The sequence below is a fragment of the Salvelinus alpinus genome, chromosome 3 (assembly GCF_045679555.1).
Source record: "Salvelinus alpinus chromosome 3, SLU_Salpinus.1, whole genome shotgun sequence".
Taxonomy (NCBI): Eukaryota; Metazoa; Chordata; class Actinopteri; order Salmoniformes; family Salmonidae; genus Salvelinus; species Salvelinus alpinus.
Window position 1 is genome coordinate 76431185 of NC_092088.1, and position 27563 is coordinate 76458747.

General features: G+C 44.7%; 1 pseudogene; it reads right to left on the reverse strand.

Moving 5' to 3' along the window:
- LOC139569847 (transformation/transcription domain-associated protein-like) overlaps positions 1–27563 on the reverse strand; it is a 166868-nt pseudogene that overhangs the window by 25806 nt on the left and 113499 nt on the right.

Genomic DNA, 27563 nt, shown 5'->3' on the forward strand with positions numbered 1-27563 from the left:
CGTTTGGCAACTCGAACCTTCAGCTCCCTCCACAGATTTTCTATGGGATTAAGGTCTGGAGACTGGCTAGGCCACTCCAGGACCTTAATGTGCTTTTTCTTGAGCCCCTCCTTTGTTGCCTTGGCCGTGTGTTTTGGGTCATTGTCATGCTGGAATACCCATCCACGACCCATTTTCAATACCCTGGCTGAGGGAAGGAGGTTTTCACCCAAGATTTGACGGTACATGGCCCCGTCCATCGTCCCTTTGATGCGGTGAAGTTGTCCTGTCCCCTTAGCAGAAAAACACCCCCAAAGCATAATGTTTCCACCTCCATGTTTGACGGTGGGGATGGTTTCTTGGGGTCATAGGCAGCATTCCTCCTCCTCTAAACACGGCAAGTTGAGTTGATGCCAAATAACTCCATTTTGGTCTCATCTGACCACAACACGTTCACCCAGTTGTCCTCTGAATCATTCAGATGTTCATTGGCAAACTTCAGACGGGCATGTATATGTGCTTTCTTGAGCAGGGGGACCTTGCGGACGCTGCAGAATTTCAGTCCTTCACGGCGTAGTGTGTTACCAATTGTTTTCTTGGTGACTATGGTCCCAGCTGCCTTGAGATCATTGACAAGATCCTCCTGTGTAGTTCTGGGCTGATTCCTCACCGTTCTCATGATCATTGCAACTCCACGAGGTGCGATCTTGCATGGAGTCCCAGGCCGAGGGAGTTTGACAGTTCTTTTGTGTTTCTTCCATTTGCGAATAATCGCACCAACTGTTGTCACCTTCTCACCAAGCTGCTTGGCAATGGTCTTGTAGCCCATTCCAGCCTTGTGTAGGTCTACAATCTTGTCCCTGACATCCTTGGAGAGCTCTTTGGTCTTGGCCATGGTGGAGAGTTTGGAATCTGATTGATTGATTGCTTCTGTGGACAGGTGTCTTTTATACAGGTAAAAAACTGAGATTAGGAGCACTCCCTTTAAGAGTGTGCTCCTAATCTCAGCTCGTTACCTGTATGAAAGACACCTGGGTGCCAGAAATCTTTCTGATTGAGAGGGGGTCAAATACTTATTTCCCTCATTAAAATGCAAATCAATTTATAACATTTTTGACATGCGTTTTTCTGGATATTTTTGTTGTTATTCTGTCTCTCACTGTTCAAATAAACCTACCATTAAAATTATAGACTGATAATTTCTTTGTCAGTGGGCAAACGTACAAAATCAGCAGGGGATCAAATACTTTTTTCCCTCACTGTACCAACTATATCTATGCTATATCCCATTTCTATCTAATCTATATCCCATCTCTATCTAATCTATACCCCATCTATCTAATCTGTACCCGTCTATCTAATCTATATCCTATCTAATCTATATCCCATCTATCTAATCTATATCCCATCTATCTAATCTATACCCCATCTATTTAATCTATATCTCATTAATTTAATTTGTATCCCATCTTTCTAATCTATACCCCATATGTCTAATCTATTCTCTGTCTATCTATTCCATATCCTATCTATTCTATATTCCATCTAACTAATCTATACCACTATCTATCTAATCTATAGCCCATCTATCTAATCTATATTTCATCTATCTAATCTATACCCCATATGTATTCATGTTACCAGATAAAATTGCTGTACAATATGATCTTGTTGTCATCTGATGCACATTCAGATGTCATAAATCAGCACTGCAGAGCTCTCCCTGTCCTCTGCTGTGCCTTGATTGTATTACTGTTGATGATATCTGGAAATGTGCATGTACACCCTGGCCCATCATCTACAGTTGCTAGCCCCAATTCTGACTTGTGCTCTGATATCTGCTTCACTGATTTCAGCTCTCGTAAAAGCCTGGGTTTTCTGCACGTTAACATTAGAAGCTTATTACCTAAAATGGATAAATTGAAAGTGTGGGTTCACAGCTCCAATCCCAGATGTGTTGGTCATTACTGAGAGTGTTTTGAATACTGATGTTCACCTTTCTGGTTCTAACCTTTTTACGCAATATGGGGGAGTGGAAATCTTTACCAAGGATCACCTTCAGTGCTCGGTTGTCTCCATCAAGTCTGTCCCCAAATAATTTGATTTGCTGGTTTTAAGCATTCAACTTTCAAATAGCTCTTTGTTGACTGTTGCTGGGTGTTATCGTCCTCCATCAGCACCGGCCTGTACCCTACCTGCCCTAAGCTCTCTCCTGGTCCCTTACACTAAGTCTGAATTTTTCCTGCTAGGTGACCTAAACGGGGACATACTTAAACCACCTGACCAAATCCTAAAGCAATGGGACTCCCTAAATCTTTCTCAGATTATTACTAATCCCTCAAGGTATGACTCCAAACACCTAGAAAAGGCTACTCTCCTCGATGTTATCCTCACAAATAATCCTGATACAGTGGGGAGAACAAGTATTTGATACACTGCCGATTTTGCAGGTTTTCCTACTTACAAAGCATGTAGAGGTCTGTAATTTTTATCACAGGTACACTTCAACTGTGAGAGACGGAATCTAAAACAAAAATCCAGAAAATCACATTGTATGATTTTTAAGTAATTAATTAGCATTTTATTGCATGACATAAGTATTTGATACATCAGAAAAGCAGAACTTAATATTTGGTACAGAAACCTTTGTTTGCAATTACAGAGATCATACGTTTCCTGTAGTTCTTGACCAGGTTTGCACACACTGCAGCAGGGATTTTGGCCCACTCCTCCATACAGACCTTCTCCAGATCCTTCAGGTTTCGGGGCTGTCGCTGGGCAAAACGGACTTTCAGCTCCCTCCAAAGATTTTCTATTGGGTTCAGGTCTGGAGACTGGCTAGGCCACTCCAGGACCTTGAGATGCTTCTTACGGAGCCACTCCTTAGTTGCCCTGGCTGTGTGTTTCGGGTCGTTGTCATGCTGGAAGACCCAGCCACGACCTATCTTCAATGCTCTTACTGAGGGAAGGAGGTTGTTGGCCAAGATCTCGCGATGCATGGCCCCATCCATCCTCCCCTCAACACGGTGCAGTCATCCTGTCCCCTTTGCAGAAAAGCATCCCCAAAGAATGATGTTTCCACCTCCAAGCTTCACGGTTAGGATGGTGTTCTTGGGGTTGTACTAATCCTTCTTCTTCCTCCAAACACGGCGAGTGGAGTTTAGACCAAAAAGCTCTATTTTTGTCTCATCAGACCACATGACCTTCTCCAATTCCTCCTCTGGATCATCCAGATGGTCATTGGCAAACTTCAGACGGGCCTGGACATGCGCTGGCTTGAGCAGGGGGACCTTGCGTGCGCTGCAGGATTTTAATCCATGACGGCGTAGTGTGTTACTAATGGTTTTCTTTGAGACTGTGGTCCCAGCTCTCTTCAGGTCATTAACCAGGTCCTGCCGTGTAGTTCTGGGCTGATCCCTCACCTTCCTCATGATCATTGATGCCCCACGAGGTGAGATCTTGCATGGAGCCCCAGACCGAGGGTGATTGACCGTCATCTTGAACTTCTTCCATTTTCTAATAATTGCGCCAACAGTTGTTGCCTTCTCACCAAGCTGCTTACCTATTGTCCTGTAGCCCATCCCAGCCTTGTGCAGGTCTACAATTTTATCCCTGATGTCCTTACACAGCTCTCTGGTCTTGGCCATTGTGGAGAGGTTGGAGTCTGTTTGATTGAGTTGGTGGACAGGTTTCTTTTATACAGGTAACGTGTTCAAACAGGTGCAGTTAATACAGGTAATGAGTGGAGAACAGGAGGGCTTCTTAAAGAAAAACTAACAGGTCTGTGAGAGCCGGAATTCTTACTGGTTGGTAGGTGATCAAATACTTATGTCATGCAATAAAATGCGAATTAATTACTTAAAAATCATACAATGTGATTTTCTGGATTTTTGTTTTAAATTCCGTCTCTCACAGTTGAAGTGTACCTATGATAAAAATTACAGACCTCTACATGCTTTGTAAGTAGGAAAACCTGCAAAATCGGCAGTGTATCAAATACTTGTTCTCCCCACTGTAGGTATCAGTCTGGTGTTTTCAGTAATGTCCTTAGTGATCACTGTTTTACAGTCTGTGTTCGTAATGGCTGCTTTTTGAAACGACCTGTCCTGATTTGTCATAAACGCTTGCTAAAAAACTTTCATGAGCTTCTTTCATGAACTGGCTTCTGTAAAATGATATAGAATCAGCTTGATACCCTCTATCGAAGACGCTTGGACCTTATTTTTTGATATTTTCAGTGGTATTGTTAAAACTTCTTATGGCTGCAATCCCGTTAACGGGATCGATATGACAACAGCCAGTGAAAGTGCAGGGCGCCAAATTCAACAGAAATCTCATAATTAAAATTCCTCAAGCATACAAGTATTTCACACCATTTTAAAGATACACTTCTTGTTAATCCTACCATAGTGTCCGATTTCAAAAAGGCTTTACAGCGAAGCACCACAAACAATTATGTTAGGTCACTGCAAAATCACAGAAAAACACAGCCATTTTTCCAGCCAAAGACAGGAGTCACAAAAAGCAAAAATAGAGATAAAATGAATCACTAACCTTTGATGATCTTCATCAGATGACACTTCATGTTACACAATACATATATGTTTTGTTCGATAAAGTTTATATTTATATCCAAAAACCTCAGTTTACATTGGCGCCATGTTCAGAAATGCCTCCAAAATATCCGGAGAAATTGCAGAAAGCCACATCAAATAACAGAAATACTCATCATACACTTTGATGAAAGATACATATTTTACATAGAATTATAGATACACTTGTTCTTAATACAACCACTGTGTCAGATTTCAAAAAAGCTTTATGGCAAAAGCACAATATTCAATAATCTGAGAACAGCGTTCAGCCACAAAAGGAAGCCATACAGTTACCCGCCAAATTGTGGAGTCAACAAAAGTTATAAATAGCATTATAAATCTTCACTTACCTTTGCTGATCTTCGTCGGAATGCACTCCCAGGACTCCCACTTCCACAAGAATTGTTCGTTTTGTTCGGAAATGTCCATCATTTATGTCCAAATAGCTATTTTTGTTAGCGTGTTTGGTCAACAAATCCAAAGTCAGGAAGCGCGTTCACTAAAAGCAGACGAAATGTCAAAAAGTTCCGTAACAGTCAGTGGAAACATGTCAAACGATGTATTGAATCAATCTTTAGGATGTTTTTAATAAATCTTCAATAAAGTTCCAACCGGAGAATTCCATTGTCTTCAGAAGTGCGATGGAACAGAGCTCCCTCTCATGTGAACGCGCATTATCAGAGCATGGTCAGTTCATGGTAGACCTTACTCATTCCCGTCTCCTTCGACCCCACTTCACAATAGAAGCATCAGACAAGGTTCTACAGACTGTTGACATCTAGTGGAAGCCGTAGGAAGTGCAAACTGACCCATATCCCACTGTGTATTCGATAGGCGATGAGTTGAAAACCTACAAACCTCAGATTTCCCACTTCCTGGCTGGATTTTTTTCTCAGGTTTTTGCCAGCCATATGAGTTATGTTATACTCACAGACATCATTCAAACAGTTTTAGAAACGTCAGAGTGTTTTCTATCCAATATTAATAATAATATGCATATATTAGCAACTGGGACTGAGGAGCAGGCAGTTTACTCTTTACTCTGGGCACCTCTGGGCACCTTTTCATTCAAGCTACTCAATACTGCCCCTGCAGCCAAACACGCCCCCATAAAGAAAATTATAATTAAAAACAGGTTCAGCCACAGGTTCGACCTGTGAGAGAAGCGACACTTCTCCTCGACCGTGATCTTGCAGAGTTACTCCACCTCAAGATTTGCATTTGGCGAAAGGCTCGGCACACGCATACTCAAGCTGACTGGCTATCGTTCAGGCAAATGACAAATAAGTGCACTCAGGCTATCCGGAAGGCCAAAGTTAGTTACTTTAAGGAGCAGTTCTCTCTCTGTGGGTGTCACGCCCTGACCATAGAGAGCTGTTTATTCTCTATGTTGGTTAGGTCGGGGTGTGATTAAGGGTGGGTTATCTAGGGGAATTATATTTCTATGTTGGCCTGGTATGGTTCCCAATCAGAGGCAGCTGTTTATCGTTGTCTCTGATTGGGGATCATATTTAAGTAGCCATTTCCCCATTGTGCTTTGTGGGATCTTGTCTAGGTATAGTTGCCTGTGAGCACTATTTTGAGCTTCACGTTTCGTTTGTTCGCTTAATTGTTTTTTCCCTTTGAGTTTTCTATTCCAAATAAAAGGATGGAAACATACCACGCTGCATCTTGGTCTACTCCTTATGACGAACGTGACAGTGGGTCTAACCCCAAGAATGTCACGGATCCCTCCCAAACTTTCATCACACACACCTGTCCCCTATTCCCACTGATTAGTACTCGTATAGATGTGCCCTTTGGATTATTGTTACAATGTCCGTTGGTGCGTGTGATTACCCCCGATGCTTCTCCCTCTTTATCCCCTGTCCCGCTACAAAGTTTCTCCATGCAGGCGGTCACTGAGTCCGAGGTGCTAAAGGAGCTCCTTAAACGTGACCCCCAAAAAACATCTGGGTCAGATGGTTTAGACCCTTTCTTCTTTAAGGTTGCTGCCCCTATCATCGCACAGCCTGATCTATCTAATCTATACCCCATCTCTATCTAATCTATATTCTATCTATCTAATCTATACGCCATCTATCTAATCTATACGCCATCTATCTAATCTATACCCCATCTATCTAATCTATACCCCATCTCTATCAAATCTATATTCCATCTATCTAATCTATACTCCATCTATCTAATCTATACCCCATCTATCTAATCTATACCCCATATATCTAATCTATATCCCATCTCTATCAAATGTATATTCTATCTATCTCATCTATACACCATCTATCTAATCTATACCCCATCTATCTAATCTATACCCCATCTATCTAATATATACCCCATCTATCTAATCTATACCCCATCTATCTAATCTATACCCCATCTCTATCAAATCTATATTCCATCTATCTAATCTATACTCCATCTATCTAACCTATACCCCATCTAACGAATCTATACCCCATCTATCTAATCTATATACATCTATCTATTCTATGCCCCATCTATCTAATCTATACCCCATCTCTATCAAATCTATATTCCATCTATCTAATCTATACCCCATCTATCTAATCTATACCCCATCTAACTAATCTATAACCCATCTATCTAATCTATATACATCTAACTAATCTATAACCCATCTATCTAATCTATATACATCTATCTATTCTATACCCCATCTATCTAATCTATACCCCATCTAACTAATCTATACCCCATCTAACTAATCTATACGCCATCTATCTAATCTATACTCCATCTATCTAACCTATACCCCATCTAACTAATCTATACCCCATCTATCTAATCTATATACATCTATCTATTCTATGCCCCATCTATCTAATCTATACCCCATCTCTATCAAATCTATATTCCATCTATCTAATCTATACCCCATCTAACTAATCTATAACCCATCTATCTAATCTATATACATCTAACTAATCTATAACCCATCTAACTAATCTATAACCCATCTATCTAATCTATATACATCTAACTAATCTATAACCCATCTATCTAATCTATATACATCTATCTAATCTATACCCCATCTAACTAATCTATACCCCATCTATGTAATCTATAACCCATCTATCTAATCTATATACATCTATCTATTCTATACCCATCTATCAAATCTATATTCCATCTATCTAATCGATACTCCATCTATCTAATCTATACCCCATCTATCAAATCTATATTCCATCTATCTAATCGATACTCCATCTATCTAATCTATACCCCATCTATCAAATCTATATTCCATCTATCTAATCGATACTCCATCTATCTAATCTATACCCCATCTATCAAATCTATATTTCATCTATCTAATCGATACTCCATCTATCTAATCTATACCCCATCTTTCTAATCTATACTCCGTCTCTTTAGATCAGAGCAGATGAAAGGAAAGACAAGTTTTCTTAATGCTAAATGGAAATGCACTTCTTTATGTTGTCAGACCAGAACATTGTAGCCCCCCATGAGTATGCCCGTGACCTCTGCCCTGGATGTGGTTCACCACAACACTGATGAGTCCATCATAGAAAGATCAATTTAGATGTCATCTCCCAACCAGCCTCCTGTGGTCATAAACTTGCATCTTATTTTATTCACTCACTGACTGACTGATTCGCTGCGCTGACACAAGTCGGCACATTTCCCTCATTCCTCTCTTTTCTTGTTTGCCCTGTTTTTCTTTAGAGAAAACCGTATATACAGCTCAGTTAAAGAGCTAAGATTTAAACATCCACTGCATGCCTTCGAATGCATTGACATGCCCTTGGAAAAACATTTTAGACATTTCTACTCTCTCCTTGAGAAATGCAGTCCTGGGTTGAGAGCCGCAGATATAAAGGGAGAGGAAATTTTAAACTGCCTGTGAAAGGACTGACTTGACAAGAGGAAAACAGATAGCCCAGACACAGATGGAGAGAGAGATATGAAAGAGGAGAGTCGAAGACCGAGGGAAGGGGACAAGGAGACACAGTCAGACAGACGTAAAGCAGTAGCCCAGTGTGCTGTCCCACTGAGGAAGAGGTGTCTCTTGGTGAACTATAGAGACTAGACAGAGGAGAGCGAGGAGGGCTAGAGAGAGACAGAGAAAGAGATATAGACCAGTGTGTGTCATAGAAGTGAAGAAGAGGTGTCTCTTGGTGGTCTCCTTCCTCTTCTCCAGACAAGGGTTGAGCAGTCTCAGTAGCTGTAGGACCCTCTCCTCCCTGCGGAAATCAGTCAGTCAGGCATAGATGTTCCAGTTGAGACCTCTGATGTAGAGACGCAGTGTTGCTGAGTTGTGTTTCTGGACAATCTCCACTCTGGGCATGAACCTGGAGGAAACACTCATACACTGTTACTACCTGGGAGGTAATGGGTGCATAACAAGACTTGTTGTGTGTTTGTGTGTGTGTGTCTATACTGTATCAGTGTGCTGTACAGTACTGGGCGATCTTGATGTAATAGTGTGTGGGCTTGGGCATGAGGAATTCCCCAGGGATCGCCACCTCAGCGGTCTGGGCGGAGAAGTTGCTGAGGAAGCGACACTTCTCCTCGATCAGGAAGAACTTGGGCAGCTGCTTGGCCTTGGCATCCAGGATCTTGATCCACTTCTTCAGCTAGGAGATGAGGTTGTGGAGCTTCATGGAGCCAGGCAAGCTGAAGTCAAAGTCTGCATGGGGACAGAGACACAGAGAAAGGGGTTGATAACCTACATGAGGCTGGAGGTAGTGGAGGCAGACAACATGTTAGAAGGATGAGGCTGGATGTAGTGTAAGAAGTGGAGGTAGTGGAGGCAGACAACATGTTAGAAGGATGAGGCTGGATGTAGTGTAAGAAGTGGAGGTAGTGGAGGTTGACAACATGTTAGAAGGATGAGGCTGGAGGTAGTGGAGGTTGACAACATGTTAGAAGGATGAGGCTGGAGGTAGTGGAGGTTGACAACATGTTAGAAGGATGAGGATGAAGGTAGTGGACGTAGTGGAGGTAGACAACATGTTAGAAGGATGAGACTGGAGTTAGTGGAGGTAGAAGGAAGCCAACACCAAAGCCTACACTGACAAACATACAATTCTAAGTTTGGGTTCAAATGGTTTAGTCTATTATGGTTCATAGAGAAAACCACATTATTTAGTCTTTTAATGTTCATACAGAAAACTAAATGGTTTAGTCCAGTGGTTCACACATTTTTTATAGTCCCGTACCCCTTCAAACATTCAACCTCCAGCTGCGTACCCCCTCTAGCACCAGAGTCAGCACACTCTCAAATGTTGTGTTTTGCCATCATTGTAAACCTGCCACAGACACACTATAAGATACATTTGTTAAACATAAGAATGAGTGTGAGTTTTTTGTCACACCCGGCTCGTGGGAAGTGACAAAGAGCTCTTATAGGACCAGGGCACAAATAATAACATAATAAATAATAATGAATAATTTTGCTCTTATTTAACCATCTTACATATAAAACCTTATTTGTTCATCGAAAACTGTGAATAACTCACCACAGGTTAATGAGAAGGGTCTGCTTGAAAGGATGCACATAACTCTGCAAGGTTTTGTTGTATTGGAGAGAGTCTGTCTTAAATCATTTTCCACACACAGTCTGTGCCTGTATTTAGTTTTCATGCTAGTGAGGGCTGAGAATCCACTCTCACATAGGTACGTGGTTGCAAAGGGCATCAGTGTCTTAACAGCGCAATTTGCCAAGGCAGGATACTCTGTTCAGAAATCTGGAAGTGGCTTCTGATTAAATTCAAATTTCACAGAACCGCTTGTTGCAATTTCGATGAGGCTCTCTTGTTCAGATATCGATAAGTGGACTGGAGGCAGGGCATGAAAGGGATAACGAATCCAATTGCTTGTGTCATCCATTTTGGGAAAGTACCTGCGTAATTGCGCACCCAACTCACTCAAGTGCTTCGCTATATCACATTTGACATTGTCCGTAAGCTTGAGTTTGCACACAAAAAATCATACAATGATGGAAAGACCTGTGTGTTGTCCTTGTTAATGCAGACAGAGAAGAGAACTTCTTAATCATAGTCCCTGTAATCCTAGATTCAGATCATTCAGGAGAGAAAAAACATCACCCAGATAGGCCAGTCGTGGGAGAAACTCATCATCATGCAAGCGGTCAGACAAGTGAAAATTATGGTCAGTAGAGATTTTTTTTTTTTTAAACGTGTCAATACCTTGCCTCTTGATAACCAGCGCACTTCTGTATGTTGTAAAAGCGTTACATTGTCGCTGCCTATATCATTGCATAATGCAGAAAATACACGAGAGTTCAGGGGCCTTGCTTTAACAAAGTTAACCATTTTCCCTGTAGTGGCCAAAACGTCTTTCAGGTCGGTGGATGCCGCAGTGTACCCAAGTGGTGATGGGAGCAACTGCTTGCACGCGCGTTACCAGTCCACTATGTCTCCCTGTCATGGCTTTTGTGCCATCAGTACAGATACCAACATGAGCAGCAGCTACGTTTGGCTACATACGGATCATTAGTGGAATTCCCACAAGAGAGTAACGGTTGATGTGATTGGATGTGAATGATTTGACTAGGCTACCTGTATTTGACATTGTGTTGTTATTTCGCTGAACACTAAATTGTTTAATTTTATTTTTGGCAGTGAAACGAGGATACTCAGGCGAGAAAAAAAACTCACCCAAATGTATAGCCCCGTTGGAAAATATAAATGGACTGTTTAAAAAAACTGGTGGTACGTGTACCCCAGTTTGGGAATACCTGGTTTAGTCTATTAAGGTTCATACAGAAAACTAAATGGTTTTGTTTCCATGAATGTGAGAAATAACCAAAGAGAGCAAAGCTGAGACTGAAAAGAACCAATGAATAAGAGGCAGAAATAAGCTCTTCGTCATCATATCAACAAAAGTGCTGTACATTTTCCACCCAATCCCCCATGGAGCTAGTCTACTGATACAATCACAAGTCCCTCTCACAAGAAAAGGGATTCAACTCCATATTCAAGTCACAACTGACATTGTGCATATTCTTGGGAGGGAATTGTATAACAAAAGGTGCAAGCAGAAAGGGAGCCACGGTGAAGGCCCCAGGACATCTTTATCAAGTGTGCAGAAACCTGCTCCAGTATCATGTGGCTGCTGTTCTCTGCTTGTTGTAATGAAACCATGAAAGTGTATCAGAGAAGGAAAGGCCTTGCCATTTCCCACTGTCTGAGGGAAGTATAACGCTTGAAATAAACCTTTAATTCCAATGTTCCTTTTTTAACTGCCTGCGCTTTGCTAGCCTAGGGGAGATGGTGAATTTGAAATAGGGTAGTCTTGTTGAATTGCCAATGATTCAGCGACATAAAAGTATAAATAACCTACAAATAGAACACATGAACTGCAACTGTCTTTATTTTACAAGATCATTTTCATTACTGTCTCAATTATTTTGTGATATCAAAGGGTACGTAAACAGAGGAAATAGGAAGAAGAGGAGAGTTGAAAATAGAACACATCTTGACATTGCAGCGTGGCCATGTAGTGGAAACTGCGTCCCAGCAAAAGTAAGGAGGAGGGGGGCTATTTTAGCTCCCTTTTTATCTGACTGCTGATCAGTCATCTCATGCTGCTGTGATCAACAAGCTCCCTGCTCTCTAATCCCTAGTCTCTTCACACAACCTCAGATACCTGCTCCCTGACCTGAGACTGGAACACTAGGAGGCCTGGAACTCTCTCTCTCCTTTACTGCTCTCAGCCATCCACCCCCCCCCCCCCCCCCCCCTTCATCATGTCCAGAGAACCACAGTGGTTACAGTGGAGTTAGTATATTACATTTACACAAATCATGAATGCTTTTTAAAAATATATATATTTAGTACTTTCCAAATAAACTTTATATTTCCATGGAAATACATGGGTAGCCATGGGAAAGACACATCAATATGACAACAAAAACAAAATATTGTAGTGCTCTCTCTCTCTCCCTTTCCAGATATACTCTAGACACCTAAAACAATCCTGCCATGAAGTTACAATCATTTATTAAAAGGTACATCAAAACAACTGCTACTGAACTTCAAGTAGGCCTACAATTTGAACAGCGGCCTGAATGTCTGAGAAAGAAATACAGATCCCAAAGATGGGAGATAAAACCTGAACATGGAGACTACGTGAGTGAGTGAGTGAGTGAGTGAGTGAGTGAGTGAGTGAGTGAGTGAGTGAGTGAGTGAGTGAGTGAGTGAGTGAGTGAGTGAGTGAGTGAGTGAGTGAGTGAGTGAGTGAGTGAGTGAGTGAGAGAGAGAGAGAGAGAGAGAGAGAGAGAGAGAGAGAGAGAGAGAGAGAGAGAGAGAGAGAGAGAGAGAGAGAGAGAGAGAGAGAGAGAGAGAGAGAGAGTGTGTGTGTGTGTGTGTGTAATGCATAAACAGTTAAAACATTTCTCTTATCTCAGGGCCCTATGATGCATTGCATTTGCAAAAGACCAAATTTGATAAAATTCTGTCAGTCATTTGTGCACGATGAGGCCGCAGTGTGATGCCACCATGGCTAAAGACACGCTCCACCGGAGCACTGGAGGCAAGCACTGCCAAGACCCTGATGGCCATTCGGGACAGTGAAGGAAGAGCCTTCATGTTCATCGCCCAGAACAAGAGGGCATTCTGTCCTTCGCATATGTCAAGGTAGTGACTTAACTGTAGTTCTGGAGTGGTCCCAACAGCTTTCTTCTGCCTCTTACAGTATGCTGCAAACAGCCCTTCTTCTTGTCCAAGACTACGGTCCTCTCTCTCTTCCTCATCAACAAGAGGCACTGCTTGCTCAGTCTCTGCAGCATCTTGCAGAATCAGTTCTGGCAAACATGTAAAAGCATAGCAGAAACAAAAAGGCCGGTATTAGAGTATTGGTGATGCAGTGGGTTAAACTGATAAAGTATTATTGTTGCAGTCAATTTGATTAAATGATGAGAAAAAGTTACTTTAAACTCAATAATATTTACCTTTCACTCTTTGTGCCACCTCCTCCTTGACCAGCACATGGTGCTCCGCCCACATCAGAGGAACATCCAGATCCAAGGCAGCTGTTTTGAGGTAGACTGGATCTGAAAAGTGGGCAGTGATTCCATCTTGTGTCCTGGCCATTTTCACATTGATGAAGATTCCAATAAATATTTTGTTCAGGGATGCCTGGAGACTTCTGACAGGACAGAGGGAACAACAGAACTGATTGTGACTATATTCTCCCCCTGTGTCATATCTGTTGCTTCTCCAAATGTCTTCAGAATGTCCACCAACTCCTTCAACTTATTCAACTACCATACTGTGAACAGCAACTCCTTGTGCCCAGCCTTTTCTGGAACATGACAGAGCTTTAGATGGTCACATTGGATAACTGCCTTCACTTGTCTCAGTGTTGAGTTCCATGTTGTGTTGACAGCAGCAGGGATGCCTCTTTCCCCGAATTCAGCCTCAAACACCTATTTGAATGTTGTGCTTGTATGCAGCAGGGAGCTGATTTTTGATAACTTTGAAAGAGAAGGAGCCATCACTTTTGTTTCCTTCAAGCCATCTCCCACCACCAGCTGGAGAGTGTGGGCAAAACACTGCAAGCGCTGCTTTTTTGCAATAGCAGCATCTACTGTTTGCTGGTCTTCCAGGGTTAGGTCATTCCAGAGCTCTGGGTCATCAAGGTGATCTTCGTCATGTACTTTATCTTCTTGTTCAATGGGGAAGCACACCGTGGATGTTTTTCTCATGTTGGCAGCATTGTCACTAATGATATAGTCCAATTTATCTTTAATGCTCACAGATTCTTTTGGCCGTGTGTGGGCCTTTGAAGCGGTCACAGGCCAAGAGATTGGACTTGAGCTGTATCCTCTCTCAATCTTTCTCCATACAGTGCACAGTGACACCAAGGAACCCCCTCATCTTTCGGTCGGACTAAATGTCCACTATGACTGAAACATGGTCAGTGTTGCTCAACTGAGTTTTGAGTTTTTTGAGTTTTGAACGTCTCTCTGTAGCGAGGTTCTCTACTTTTGATGTCAATGTTCTGTGACACACTGGGGTGTACTTACACACTGGGCTGTACTTACACACTGGGCTGTACTTACACACTGGGCTGTACTTACTGTCAACCACTGACAGAAAGTGACCAAAACTCTTGTTTTCCACAATAGACAGAGGCAAGTTGCAATCGATAACTAGGTCAGACAGTATTGCATTGTTGATAGCTTTCTGCTGTGGATGATTCATGCTCTACTGCCCTACATGTGTCTCCATGAACTGTGAGATTGGAGACTGTTGTGGTTAATTGAGCAGCGGCAGTAGCACAGCAGCCGCAACCCCCCCCCCCCCCCCCATATCGATCAACTATCGAGGATCGCTATGGGGCGCAATCGGTCAATGTGGGCTTGTACACAATCGCCCAACCTTAACACAGAAACACACACACACACACACACGCACACTCTCTCTCTGTGTGTGGTTACAGTAGACTAACATATGTCAGTGGTTTAGGGAACAGTAGTAAGATCAGGCAGGATTTAGGCTACCAACTGCCTAGCCAGTTGTAGCTCAATCTTGGGTGCAATGATCACGTTCCCACACTGACTGACTGTGTGGAGGCTCATTGATTTAACGTTACGTTAGCCTACATGCTACACTAGCAAAATTATATATAGCTGTCCTACCGTTTTTTGTGCAGCTTCAAATGTCGAACAAAGTTGGAAATTGTTGCTGTAATTTTCTTCCCGCATGTTTTGTAAGTTGCAATCTGTTTTTTGTTGACTACAGCATAGTCTTTATATCCGAAAATAATAATTTTGGGTATCATCTTTCCAAGGGCTCCATCTGAATTCACCCGCCGACGTTCCTCTGCACTGCCACGCACAACTTTTTCTCCACTGGTATAATTTGATTGGCTGCTGTCTGATTCAAACTGTAATCCGTTAAATGAAGAGTTGATGCACTAAACACTTTTTTTAAAAGCATAATTTTTCATATTTGGGTTTGGGGAGGGTTTCAAGTCAGTTCGGGTCAAAAGGCTCAAGTCCAAGTTAAGTCAAGAGTCATTGGTGTTAAAGTCAAAGTCGAGCCGGAGTCTGACTCGAGTCCTAGTCATGTGACTCAAGTCCACACCTCTGCTAGGCGGTGTCAGACGAAGGCTCAAATAATTGTCAAAGACTCCAGTCACCCAAGTCATACACTGTTCTCTCTGCTACGCATGGCAAGCGGTACCGGAGCATCTAGTCTAGGACCAAAAGGCTCCTTAACAGCTTCTACCCCCAAGCAACAAGATTCTAATCAAATGGCCACCCGGTGTCACGCCCTGACCTTAGTTATCTTTGTTTTCTTTGTTATTTTGGTTAGGTCACGGTATGACGAGGGTGGTATGTGTGTTTTGTCTTGTCTAGGGTTTTGGGTATGTCTAGGTGTGTGTGTGTAGTCTAGGCATTATGTAGGTCTATGGTGGCCTAGATTGGTTCCCAATCAGAGGCAGCTGTTTATCGTTGTCTCTGATTGGGGATCCTATTTAGGTTGCCATTTTCCAGTTTGGTTTGTGGGTGATTGTCTATGAGATGTTGCATGTCTGCCATCGTTATACTTGGCGTCACGGTCGTTTTGTATTAGTTTGTTAAGTGTTCTTCGTTTCATTAAAGAAGATGTATTCACATCACGCTGCGCTTTGGTCTCCTTCGTATGACGAACGTGACACCCGGACTGTTTACATTGACCCCCTCCTGTATATAGCCTTGTTATTGTTATGTACATTTATTGTGTTACTTTTTGATTGATCTGATTTGTTTAAATTAAGTTTATTTAGTAAATATTTTATTAAATATTTTTCTTGAACTGCATTGTTGGTTAAGGGCTTGTAAGTAAGCATTTCATGGTAAGTTGTATTCGGCGCATGTGACAAATAACATTTGATTTGTGATGCACAACCCTTCAGACAAAATAATATTTGTTTCAACTTGTGTGAAAATTGTTTGAAAAACCCCCAAAAGAGTGTTCACATGATACCATGTTGCCAAAATACTGTAGTTTCTGAAAGACTGACAAAGACAGGTGATCTTGCTGTGAACAGTGAAGTATAAAATATATTTTTTCCAGGGTTCTTTTGACAAGCAGAGAGATCTGGAGTGGGATCAATTTCTTAAACAGTAACTCATGCAAAGAGCATTCCCCATAATTGGATTTGAATGCCTCCCCCCTCTCCTCCCTGTCCCCTCTGACAAATGTTATGTGTGCGCACATAAACAGATTTTCCAGCCCACAAACCCAGGGAAAGTGAACGAGGGATTGTGTAACAGGGCAAGGCGGTGGCGGTGAGGTTGGCTGCTCGGCAGCAGCAGAAGTGCTGGGCTGTAAACCCTGTTTGTTCCGCTCTGAGGGCTTTTTGGATTTCTCTGCGGCGCTTGGTTGCCGTGGACACAGCTGGGGAGCGACGGCCGGTCGGCAGGCAGGCAGGCACCCTGTGAGCCGGAGCTCCAGTGACGACTGGCCGAGCCAACACAGCTGGCACCCAGTACCCACACAGCTGGTAACACGCTACACGCTCCCTCTGTGTCTCTCATGCTTCACTCTTGCTCTGCCTCTAATTCTGTTTCCCTTTGTTCTCTCTGTCTTGCTTATTCTCTCACAGGCTCTCTTGTTCCTCCTTTTCTCTCTCTCCATTACTCAATTTGTTTTCCCTCTTTCATATTTTACTCTCACACGCTCTATTCTCTGGACCTCTCTCCCTCTCCCTGCCCAGTCATCATACAGTACTGTAGTCAGACACATTAGCTCAGCTAGCCTCTCTCCAGTCTGGTGGAGGGGAAAACAGAGGTGGAAAAGAGGGGGAACTGAGTGAGGAGAGACAAGACAAATGAGAGGAGTGGCAGTGTGTGTAGGTGGACAGGGAATGGGGAGCTCTGTGTGTGTAGGTGGACAGGGAATGGGGAGCTCTGTGTTTGTAGGTGGACAGGGAATGGGGAGAATATGTGTGTGTAGGTGGACAGGGAATAGGCAGCTCTGTGTATGTAGGTGGACAGGGAATGGGAAGCTCTGTGTGTGTAGGTGGGCAGGGAATGGGGGAATAGGCATCTCTGTGTGTAGGTGGACAGGGAATGGGGGAATGGGCAGCTCTGTGTGTAGGTGGACAGGGAATGGGCAGCTCTGTGTGTGTAGGTGGACAGGGAATGGGCAGCTCTGTGTGTAGGTGGACAGGGAATAGGCAGCTCTGTGTGTAGGTGGACAGGGAATGGGCAGCTCTGTGTGTGTAGGTGGACAGGGAATGGGCAGCTCTGTGTGTGTAGGTGGACAGGGAATCGGCAGCTCTGTGTGTAGGTGGACAGGGAATGGGGGAATAGGCAGCTCTGTGTGTAGGTGGACAGGGAATGGGGGAATGGGCAGCTCTGTGTGTAGGTGGACAGGGAATGGGGGAATGGGCAGCTCTGTCTGTAGGTGGACAGGGAATGGGGGAATGGGCAGCTCTGTCTGTAGGTGGACAGGGAATGGGGGAATGGGCATCTCTGTGTGTAGGTGGACAGGGAATGGGGGAATAGGCAGCTCTGTCTGTAGGTGGACAGGGAATGGGGGAATGGGCAGCTCTGTGTGTAGGTGGACAGGGAATGGGGGAATGGGCAGCTCTGTCTGTAGGTGGACAGGGAATGGGGGAATGGGCAGCTCTGTGTGTAGGTGGACAGGGAATGGGGGAATGGGCAGCTCTGTGTGTAGGTGGACAGGGAATGGGGGAATGGGCAGCTCTGTGTGTAGGTGGACAGGGAATGGGGGAATGGGCAGCTCTGTCTGTAGGTGGACAGGGAATGGGGGAATGGGCAGCTCTGTGTGTGTACTCAGTCGTACAAAGTTGAGAGGAGAAACAGAGGAGAAGAGTTGTTATGTGGACACAGGGAGGAAGTTAGAGGGTGAAGCATACATTCCTAGATAAAACCAGTGGCCAGGGAACTGAACTGTGGTTCAACCTGGTGGTTATATAATGAGGAGGGAAATGTACCCTCTCCAAAAAAGAACAATTTGTTTTTAGAAATGTCTCTACAGGGGCCAGCCTGCACCTGTCTGTCGCATTCCTGAGTAGAACAGAAATACATAGTGAGAAGTGAAGGGTGACGGTGTCATGGGTGGCTGACTAACATGCACAAACATCCATACCAGAGATAAACGGATTGCTTCATGATTCAATTTAAGTTCCGTATAACTGTTCCCGAGGTATTGTTTTGAAAGCAGTATGTGGTGATAATTTAGTTACACCAGTGGCTGAGGTCAAACACATACCGCCCCAACAGATCCACAGATGATGCAATCTCTATTGCACTCCACACTGCCCTTTCTCACCTCAACAAAAGGAACAACTACTTGAGAATGCAATTCATTGACTACAGCTAGGCGTTCAACACCATAGTGTCCTCAAAGCTCATCACTAAGCTTAGGACCCTGGGACTAAACACCTCCCTCTGCAACTGGATCCTAGACATCCTGTGGGCCGCCCCCAGGTGGTAAGGGTAGGTAACAACCCATCCGCCACGCTGATCCTCAACAAAGGTGCCCCTCAGGGGTGTGTGCTCAGTCCCCTCCTGTACTCCCTGTTCACTCATGACTGCACGGCCAGGCACAACTCCAACACCATTATTAAGTCTGCCGATGACACAACAGCGGTAGGCCTGATGACCGACAACAACGACACAGCCTATAGGGAGGAGGTCAGAGACCTGACCGTGTGGTGCAAGGACAACAACCTCTCCCTCAACGTGACCAAGACAAAGGAGATTATTGTGGGCCCGAGCACGCCCCCATTCTCATCGACGGGGCTGTAGTGTAGCAGGTTGAGAGCTTCAAGTTCCTTGGAGTCCACATCACCAACAAACTAACATGGTTGAAGCACACCAATACAGTCGTGAAGAGGGCACGACAAAACCTATTCCCCCTCAAGAGACTGAAAAGACTTGGCATCGATCCTCAGATCATGCAAAAGGATCATGCAAAAGGTTCTACAGCTGCACCATCGAGAGTATCCTGACAGGTTGCGTCGCTGCCTGGTATGGCAACTGCTCGGCCTCCGACCGCAAGGCAATACAGAGGGTAGTGTGTACGGCCCAGTACATCAGCGGGGCCAAGCTTCCTGCCATCCAGACCTCTATACCAGGCGGTGTCAGAGGAAGGTCCTAAAAATTGTCAAAGACTCCAGCAACCGCACGGCAAGAGGTACCGGAGCGTCTAGGACCAAGAGGCTTCTAAACAGCTTCTACCCCCAAGCCATAAGAACCCCTGAAAATCTATATTAAATGGCTACCCAGACTATTTGCATTGCCCCCCCCCCCCCCCCCCCCCCCCACTTTACATTGCTGCTACTCTCTGTTATTATCTATGCATAGTCACTTTAATAACTCTACCTGCATGTACATATTACTTCAATTATCTCGACTAACCGGTGCCCCCCGCACATTGACTCTGTACCGGTACCCCCTGTATATAGCCTTGCTATTGTTATTTTACTGCAGCTCTTCAGTTATTTGTTACTTTTATTTCTTTTCTTTTTTTTGATATTTTTTGCATTGTTGGTTAAGGGCTTGTAAGTAAGCATTCACTGGAAGGTCTACTACACCTGTTGTATTCGGAACATGTGACAAACAAAATTTGATTTGATTTGAAATGTCTGCAGATGTTTAACAGTTGCTCTTACTGTTTTATTAAACATCAGTTCAAACTCAATTCTCTTTGCAGCTCCAGTACCAGCAAGCACTGTTATGTTTTTCTCCCCATGCTGTATGTACCCAAATGACCGCTAAACAGGCCTTTAGGGAGAGTTAACGGGTTGGATTAGCAGAGCTGTGTAACGCCTGTGAAATCAACACCCCAAACCAGCCCAGCACACACTGGCACACGGACGCGCGCTTGTGGACACGGACGCGCACACAGACAGACAGACAGACAGACAGACAGACAGACAGACAGACAGACAGACAGACAGACAGACAGACAGACAGACAGACAGACAGACAGACAGACATACAGACAGACAGACAGACAGACAGACAGACAGACAGACAGACAGACAGACAGACACACAGACACACACACACACACACACACACACACACACACACACACACACACACACACACACACACACACACACACACACACACACACACACACACACAGCCCTCCATTAAATCAAATCATCTGGTTCAGAAGCCCCAATTACGTTCCGGAACATCCCTGTTCTGTTCTGTTTCTGCCTGGTAATGCAGAGCTAGGATACTTCTGGCAGCTAAGTTATGTCTGGAAGCTTGGCTACTTCTGGCAGCTAGGTTATGTCTGGCAGCTAGGTTATGTCTAGCAGCATGGCTACTTCTGGCAGCTATGTTATGTCTGGCAGCTTGGCTATGTCTGGCAGCTTGGCTACTTCTACAGCTAGGTTATGTCTGGCAGCTAGGTTATGTCTGGCAGATTGGCTATGTCTGGCAACTAGGTTACATCTGGCAGTTTGGCTATGTCTGGCAGCTTGGCTACGTCTGGCAGCTTGGCTACGTCTGGCTGGGCTACGTCTGACTGGGACTGGCAGCTTGCTTATGTCTGGCAGCTTGGTTCTGTCTGGCTAGGTCTGGCAGCTTGGTTACGTCTGGCAGCTTGGCTACGTCTGGCAGCTAGGCTACGTCTGGCAGTTAGGTTACATCTGGCAATTTGGCTATGTCTGGCAGCTAGGCTAAGTCTGGCAGCTAGGTTATGTCTGGCAGCTTGGTTATGTCTGGCAGCTAGGTTATGTCTGACAGCTAGGTTACGTCTGGTAGCTAGGTTATGTCTAGCAGCTTGGTTATGTCTGGCAGCATGGCTACTTCTGGCAGCTATGTTATGTCTGGCAGCTTGGCTATGTCTGGTAGCTAGGCTAGGTCTGGCAGCTTGGCTACTTCTACAGCTAGGTTATGTCTGGCAGCTAGGTTATGTCTGGCAGCTAGGTTACGTCTGGTAGCTAGGTTATGTCTGACAGATTGGCTATGTCTGGCAGCTTGGTTATGTCTAGCAGCTTGGTTATGTCTGGCAGCATGGCTACTTCTGGCAGCTATGTTATGTCTGGCAGCATGGCCATGTCTTGTAGCTAGGCTATGTCTGGCAGCTTGGCTACTTCTACAGTTAGGTTATGTCTGGCAGCTAGGTTATGTCTGACAGTTTGGCTACGTCTGGCAGCTTGGTTATGTCTGGCAGAATGGCTACTTCTGGCAGCTATGCTATGTCTGGCAGCATGGCTATGTCTGGCAGCTAGGCTACGTCTGGCAGCTAGGTTACATCTGGCAGTTTGGCTATGTCTGGCAGCTTGGCTACGTCTGGCAGCTTGGCTACGTCTGCCAGCTAGGTTATGTCTGACAGCTTGGTTATGTCTGGCAGCTTGGTTATGTCTGGCAGCTAAGTTATGTCTGGCAGCTTGGCTACGTCTGGCAGCTAGGCTATGTCTGGCAGCTAGGTTATGCCTGACAGCTTGGTTATGTCTGACAGCTAGGTTATGTCTGGCTAGGATTGGCAGCTTGGTTATGTCTGGCAGCTTGGTTGTGTCTTTCTAGGTCTGATAGCTTGGTTATGTCTGGTAGCTTTTTTATGTCTGGCAGCTTGTTTATGACAGGCAGCTTAGTTATGTCTGTCTAGGTCTGGGAGCTTGGTTATGTCTGGCAGCTTGTTTATGTCTGTCTATGTCTGGCAGCTTGGTTATGTCTGGCATTTTGGTTCTAAAGAACTCTGTTCTAAAGTAACGCACTACATAAGGAAATGAGTGTGATTTGAGATTCACCCCTGGAATCCTATGGCCCAACACTGTTGGTTAGATTCCAAAAGTGAGATCTATTTCTCCAAAAAAGAGTACATAAATAAACAATGAAAACAGCAGAACAGACAAATAAGATGTAGCAGTGTAGAACAGATCGTGCCTGTGGTGAAATGTCCCTTCATCTTCTGGAAGACAGGGTCCTGAGCGGTGGCCTGGGCTCGGTGGGCGAGCGACTCTGATGCCGCGCTGGAGAATGTGGTGAACACGTTGGAGACTTTCTCCAACCCCACGGCAAACGTGCTCACCAGCTTCTTGACAAAGTTCAGCGTGATCTTGGCGGGAATGGTTGGGGGAGAGGGTTAGGGGGAAGAGAGAGGGAGGAAGATTGATTATGAACATTTATACTACACCGTTATTTGTGACCCAAAAAATGCTATGACAGTGAGCAAGCTATAATGCCCACAGACTCAGCCCAACAAGTGTATGTTTTCCAGATGTGATGGGACAAATACACCTCTAATCCCCTTCACCCCTTCCTCCCAAAGCCCCCTGACTCTGCAGAACAGGTGCAGCCAGGTGAGGTTGTTCCCACAAGGGGGGAAAAGTGTTCCTCTGTCCCTGTCTAACCAATGGAACGGAGCGCTGAGCCTGCAGCTTCTGCTTCTGGAGCCCCCTTACCGTCAGCACAGTGCAGTCAGCCCAACTACAGTCTACATCCCCTCGCCCCATCTCCCACTCATCAGGTCCTACACGCTCACCGCACCCATCACCCCCATCTTCCCTCCTCCTTTCCCACCCCCCTCACTAGCCCCCCACCCCTGACTACCTGACTATCCTCAGCTCAGTGCACAGCTGCCCCCCCCCCCCCCCCCCCCTCCTCCCATCCAGCACTGCTAAAGCACTTTGCAGCACCGCCGAGTTCGATTTGGAAGCTTGTGTCATGTCAGCTCTCTTTCTCTCTGTCAACACCTTGACTGAAATGGCTTGAGGATTTAGTGATGTAGATGAAAGTGTTTCAGAAAGTACATAGTTAGCGAAGACTTCAGCTTGTCCTCTGTGTAAATGTTGAGTGCAAATGCCCATTTTCCAGTTTGTAAGCCCGCTGTGTTGGACATTGGATGGAAAAGCCTTATCTTTGTCATGAACGTGACTTCTTTCAACAGAGCTTCAGACTGCTCAGGTAGAGAGGAACAGCAGCAGACTGAACAGATGTGGCTGCCATACTGTTGCAGGGTGGTAGTGGGCTGTGCCAGGCTATGCCAGGGTTACCTTATGCCACTGTCTATCTATCTCACACACACACACACACACACACACACACACACACACACACACACACACACACACACACACACACACACACACACACACACACACACACACACACACACACACACACACACACCTCTCGACCCCCCCCCCCCACACACACACCCTCTCTCCACCCCAAACACTCTACCTATATGAATCCTACCTGTCAAAACCTGATCTGCTTCACCTGTCTTTGTGCTTTTCTCCACCCCCTCCAGGTATCACCCATCTTCCCATTATCCCCTGTGTATTTATACCTGTGTTCTCTGATTGTCTGTTGCCAGTTCGTCTTGTCTTGTCAGGGCTTACCAGCGTTCTTTCCTGCCTTCCTGTTTCTCTAGTTCTGTTTCCTATTTTTCCCATTTCTGACCATTCTGCCTGCCCTGACCCCGAGTCTGCCTGCCATCATGTACCTGCCTGACCTGATTATGAACCTCTGCCTGCCCTCGACCTGGCCTTTGCCTGCCCTGTGTTTCTAATAAATCATCTGAGAACTGTACTATCCGCCTTCCATGTCTGCATCTGGGTCATATCCTGAGTCTTGATACTACCTATATGAATCGTATCCATATGAATGCTACCTATATGAATCCTACATTTGAAGCAGATCTCATGAGTAGCAGATCCTTTTTCTTTCTTCCGGTGCCAATCAGATGTGCCTAAACCTACTGTTAAGTTACCAGGTTGTTAGCTAGGTAAATAACAAACAACATTGTTCAGTCATGTTATCAAACCAATACATTTCGAACCTGGATTAGTTCACGATGTGGTTTGTGAAATTACATAAAATGCGAGCGAATCACGATAAAAATAAAAAAGGTATATCTGGTAATATGGGTCATATTTTTTTAACTGTCTACAGACAAGACCTTTTCTTTGCTGTAAAGGTGCCAACATGCCTGGGCTCCATTTCCCTCTCTGACACCCAAGAGGCTGCATGACAGTGAGCTTGCAAAGTCTACTCAGTCTGCCCTGTGCTCTTGGTTGTGTAAAAAAAATGTAGTTCACCTTTATTTAACCAGGTAGGCCAGTTGAGAACAAGTTCTCATTTACAACTGCGACCTGGCCAAGATAAAGCAAAGCAGTGCGACACAACACAGAGTTACACATGGAAAAAACAAACGTACAGTCAATAACACAATAGAAAAAAAACTATGTACAGTGTATGCAAATGAAGTCAGATTAGGGAGGTAAGCCAATAAATAGGCCGTAGTGGCGAAGTAATTACAATTTAGCAATTAAACACTGGAGTGATAGATGTGCAGAAGATGAATGTGCAAGTAGAGATACTGGGGTGCAAAGGAGCAAAAATAAATAAATCACCAAATGGGGATGAGGTAGTTGGATGGGCTATTTACAGATGGGCTATGTACAGCTGCAGTGATCTGTGAGCTGCTCTGGCAGCTGATGCTTAAGGTTAGTGAGGGAGATATGAGTCTCCAGCTTTAGTGATTTTTGCAATTCGTTCCAGTCATTGGCAGCAGAGAACTGGAAGGAAAGGCGGCCAAAGTAGGAATAGGCTTTGGCGATGACCAGTGAAATATACCTGCTGGAGCGCGTGCTATGCGTGGGTGCTGCTATGGTGACCAGTGAGCTGAGGTAAGGCGGGGCTTTACCTAGCAAAGACTTATAGATGACCTGGAGCCAGTGGGTTTGGCGACGAATATGAAGCGAGGGCCAGCCAACGAGAGCATACAGGTCGCAGTGGTGGGTAATATATGGGACTTTGGTGACAAAACGGATGGCACTGTGATAGACTGCATCCAATTTGCTGAGTGTTGGAGGCTATTTTGTAAATGACATTGCCGAAGTCAAGGATCGGTAGGATAGTCAGTTTTACGAGGGTATGTTTGGCAGCATGAGTGAAGGATGCTTTGTTTTGCGGAATAGGAAGCCGATTCTAGATTTCATTTTGGATTGGAGATGCTTAATGTGAGTCTGGAAGGAGAGTTTACAGTCTAACGAGACACCTAGGTATTTGTAGCTGTCCACATATTCCTAGTCAGAACCGTCCAGAGTAATAATGCTGGATGGGCGGGCAGGTGCGTGCAGCGATCGGTTGAAGAGCATGCATTTAGTTTTACTTGCATTTAAGAGCAGTTGGAGGCCACGGAAGGAGAGTTGTATGGCATTGAAACTCGTATGGAGGTTAGTTAACACAGTGTCCAAAGAAGGGCCAGATGTATATAGAATGGTGTCATCTGCATTGAGGTGGATCAGAGAATCACCGCAGCAAGAGCGACATCATTAATGTATACAGAGAAAAGAGTCGGCCCGAGAATTGAACCCTGTGGCACCCCCATAGAGACTGCCAGAGGTCCGGACAACAAGCCCTCCGATTTGACACACTGAACTCTGTCTGAGAAGTAGTTGGTGAACCAGGCTGTCAGGCCCTGACCGTAGAGAGCTTTTTATGTCTCTATTTTGGTTTGGTCAGGGTGTGATTTGGGTGGGAATTCTATGTTGTATGTTTTATGATTTTGCATTTCTATGTGTTGGGCCGGGTGTGGTTCTCAATCAGGGACAGCTGTCTATCTTTGTCTCTGATTGAGAACCATACTTAGGTTGCCTTTTCCCACCTGTCTGTGTGGGTAGTTGTCCATGTTTAGTTGCCTGTGAGCACTACGTTGGCTTCACGTTTCGTTTGTTATTTTGTTATTTGTTCTTCGTTGAATTAAAATATGTATTCCAATCGCGCTGCACCTTGGTCCACTCCTTTAAACGGCCGTGACACAGGCAAGGCAATCATTTGAGAAACCAAGGCTGTTGAGTCTGCAAATAAGAATGTGGTGATTGACAGAGTCGGAAGCCTTGGCCAGGTCGATGAATACGGCTGAACAGTATTGTCTTTTATCAATGGCGGTTATGATATTGTTTAGGACCTTGAGCGTGACTGATGTGCACCCATGACCAGCTCGGAAACCAGATTGCATAGCGTAGAAGGTACGGTGGGATTCGAAATGGTCGGTGATCTGTTTATTAACTTGGCTTTCAAAGACTTTAGAAAGGCAGGGTAGGATAGATATAGGTCTGTAGCAGTTTGGGTCTAGAGTGTCTCCCCCTTTGAGGAGGGGGATGACCGCAGCAGCTTTCCAATCTTTGGGGATCTCAGACGATACGAAAGAGAGGTTGAACAGGCTAGTAATAGGGGTTGCAACAATTTCGGCAGATCATTTTAGAAAGAAATAGTCCAGATTGTCTAGCCCAGCTGATTTGTAGGGGTCCAGATTTTGCAGCTCTTTCAGAACTTCAGCTATCTGGATTTGGGTGAAGGAGAAATGGGGGAGGTTTGGGCAAGTTGCTGTGTGGGGTGCAGGGCTGTTGACCGGGGTAGGGGTAGCCAGTTGGAAAGCATGGCCAGCCGTAGAAAAATGCTTATTGAAATTCTCAATTATCGTGGATTTATCGGTGGGTACAGTGTTTCCTAGCAGCTGGGAGGAGGTGCTCTTATTCTCCATGGACTTTACAGTGTCCCAGAACTTTTGGGAGTTTGTGCTAGAGGAGGCAAATTTCTGCTTGAAAAAGCTAGCCTTTGCTTTCCTAACTGCCTGTGTATATTGGTTCCTAACTTCCCTGAAAAGTTGCATATCATGGGGGCTATTCGATGCTAATGCAGTACGCCACAGGAAGTTTTTTGCTGGTCAATGGCAGTCAGGTCTGGAGTGAACCAAGGTTTATATCTGTTCCTGGTTCAAAATGTTTTGAATGGGGCATGCTTATTAAGAATAACCAGGCATCCTCTATTGACGGAATGAGGTCAATATCCTTCCAGGATACCCGGGCCAGGTCGATTAGAAAGGGCTGCTCGCTGAAGTGTTTTAGGGAGCGTTTGACAGTGATGAGGGGTGGTCGTTTAACCACAGATCCTGGTTGAAGACAGCAGAGGTGTATTTAGAGGGCAGGTTGGTCAGGATGATATCTATGAGGGTGCTCATGTTTACAGAT